Source organism: Macaca mulatta, chromosome X, assembly GCF_049350105.2.
Source record: "Macaca mulatta isolate MMU2019108-1 chromosome X, T2T-MMU8v2.0, whole genome shotgun sequence".
Lineage (NCBI taxonomy): Eukaryota > Metazoa > Chordata > Mammalia > Primates > Cercopithecidae > Macaca > Macaca mulatta.
In genome coordinates this window covers 49,560,761-49,563,647 of record NC_133426.1, presented here as the reverse complement: position 1 = coordinate 49,563,647, position 2,887 = coordinate 49,560,761, and the positions used below count along the sequence as shown (strand labels likewise).

At 45.7% G+C, this 2,887-nt stretch overlaps 1 pseudogene across 1 annotated transcript; it reads right to left on the bottom strand.

The window, feature by feature from the left end:
* Nucleotides 1-568: 568 nt before the first annotated feature.
* On the bottom strand, nt 569-1,853 carry LOC693713 (small ribosomal subunit protein uS5-like; annotated as a pseudogene). The gene is made up of 2 exons (XR_013412624.1): nt 1,546-1,853; nt 569-1,236 (listed from the first exon to the last, which is right to left on the bottom strand). The product of XR_013412624.1 is annotated as a small ribosomal subunit protein uS5-like (transcript).
* Between the last annotated feature and the right edge of the window lie 1,034 nt (nt 1,854-2,887).

Genomic DNA, 2,887 nt, shown 5'->3' with positions numbered 1-2,887 from the left:
CAGCAGCCTCGGCATCATCTGGCACTTTTTCTGGGATCCACATTGTTGGACCCCACTCCAGATCTTCTGAATTCAAAACTCTGGGAGTGGAAACCAGCATTGTGTAGTTCAACAAGCCCTCCAGGTGATTCTGACACATGCTAAAGGTTGAGAACCTTGAGAACCACTGGCTAGAAAACTCTGATATGATGTTTGTTAATGGCTCATATCTTGAGAATAAGCAAAGCATATTTTGTGCTGGATATGCCATAAGTTCTGACAATTCTGCTATTATAGCTGTTCCTTTATCAATAGCTCACTCCATTCAAATAGCTGAATGACAGTTACATCACCAGCATGTAACCTTGTTAAACACTTGAGTGCACATCTATACAAATAGATGTATCTTTGGAGTTGCTCATGATTTTTTAGTACATTATGAAAACAAACAGGTTTTCTAATCTCTTCAGGTACCCCAACTAAAATGAAAAAATAGTAATTTATTAGAAGCACTATAACATCCAAATGAAGTATGGATTAGAAAGAGAGAAACTCATTCTGAAGGTAACACTTTTAAAGCAAAAGAGAATTTCTTTTTTTTTTTTTTTTTTTTTCAGGCTTCATTCACTTTATTTTTCTTGTATAAAAACCCTATGTTGTAGCCACAGCTGGAGCCTGGGTCCGCTGCACGGAGACTCTGGTGTGGGTCTTGACAAGGTGGTCAGTGAATTCCTGATAGGGAGACTTGGTAAACACAGTCTCCTTCCAGCGGTCAGGGGTCAGGTAGCTGTAGGTCTTAGAGATGGCATCGAAGGTGGCCTTGGCGAAGTTGCCCAGGGTGGCAGTGCAGCCCCGGGCTGAGGTGTAGCAGTCATCAATACCAGCCATCATGAGCAGCTTCTTGGGCACAGGCGCTGAGACGATGCCAGTGCCCCTGGGTGCAGGGATGAGGCGCACGAGCACAGAGCCGCAGCGGCCTGTCACCTTGCAAGGGACGGTGTGGGGCTTGCCGATCTTGTTCCCCCAGTAGCCTCTGCGCACCGGGACAATGGAGAGTTTGGCCAGGATGATGGCCCCACGGATGGCAGTGGCCACCTCCTTGGAGCACTTAACACCCAGGCCTACGTGGCCATTGTAGTCCCCGATAGCAACAAACGCCTTAAACCTGGTGCGCTGGCCAGCACGGGTCTGCTTCTGCACCGGCATAATCTTCAAAACCTCGTCTTTGAGAGAAGCCCCCAAGAAAAAGTCAATGATCTCAGATTCCTTTTTTTTTTTTTTTTTTTTTTTGAGACGGAGTCTCACTCTGTAGCCCAGGCTGGAGTGCAGTGGCCGGATCTCAGCTCACTGCAAGCTCCGCCTCCCGGGTTCACGCCATTCTCCGGCCTCAGCCTCCCAAGTAGCTGGGACTACAGGCGCCCGCCACCTCGCCCGGCTAGTTTTTTGTATTTCTTAGTAGAGACGGGGTTTCACCGTGTTAGCCAGAATGGTCTCGATCTCCTGACCTCGTGATCCGCCCGTCTCGGCCTCCCAAAGTTCTGGGATTACAGGCTTGAGCCACCGCGCCCGGCCAATCTCAGATTCCTTAATGGGCAAAGAGAAGAGGTAGATCTCCTCCAGGGACTTGATCTTCATGTCCTTGACCAAGCGGCCCAGCTTAGTGACGGGCATCCACTCCTTATCCTCGGCCTTGCCTCAGCAAGCTCCGCGGCCTCGGCCCCGGCCCCGTCCACGGCCGCGACCCCGGCCCCGGATGCCACTGCCGAAACCTCCGCGGAAGCCACCGCGGTTCCCCATCCCAGGGCCACCAGGGCCTCCGGGCCCCCTCGCTGCACCGGCGTCATCCGCCATTTGGTGTTCTCTCGGAAAAGAAGGCAAAAGAGAATTTCTGACTACTATGTAAAACAAGTAGTCCTTTCTGTTCTTGCTACAGTAGATATTCTAAAGACACTTACTCAATCTGACTTAATGAATTCTGAAAGGCTTATTCAAATATGATAATCTGCCACCTCAGAAGAAAAGAAATAGTGGCCTTCTCCAAACTGTCACATGTGCAATAATGGGCATTGGCATTGCCAGGATGAGTGCTTAATGTCACCAGAGGCCATCTCCAGACCTTTAGTGCTTTCTCTGTGAAATTATTCACAATGATAAATTGCTCAAACTTTTCAAAAATCTTGCTGAGAAAAATCTTCCTCAAGACAGGTGGCCAAACCTTGCTTTCTCTGTTGTTATCATGACCCAGGAAAAGCTGCAGAAAAAGGCAAAGTTCAGAACCTTTGCCTCAAAAACGGTTTGAACATTTCCAAATAGATTTCATTCAGTTGTAATGGTATGTTAGGTTTATAGTTGGATTAAAGTTTTCCCTTGCTAAAAGGTGAAAAGATAGATAGATAGATAGATAGATAGATAGATAGATAGATAGATAGATAGATAGATAGATAATAGAGATAGATAGATAGATGATAGATAGATAGATAGATAATAGATTGATAGATATTGTTTTTCCCACCTGCATTACTCTCTAGTGATAGAGTACATATATTACTCTCTAGTAATAGAACATCTCATTTTACAGGTGGAAATACTTAAGAAACTGTGTAAAGTACTCCCATTAAAACAAAAACTTCCTTGCTCACATTTATCCACTCACTAAGTTTTGGCAAAATAGAATGGGCCAATGATCTCTCATAGTACTCAGAAGAGTTTAATCTCCCCTGACCTAAAATCTAACTATCAGCTGTAACCATAAGGCAATAGTCATATCATCTCAAAATCTTCACAGGCTCTTCCCTTGAAACAATTCCGGGAAGACCCATGAGACTGTGATGACTCCTCCTCTATTGGATTCCACCTTGTAAACACTTCAAGCTTGTCAAATATTGTCCAAAACGACATCATATGCCCA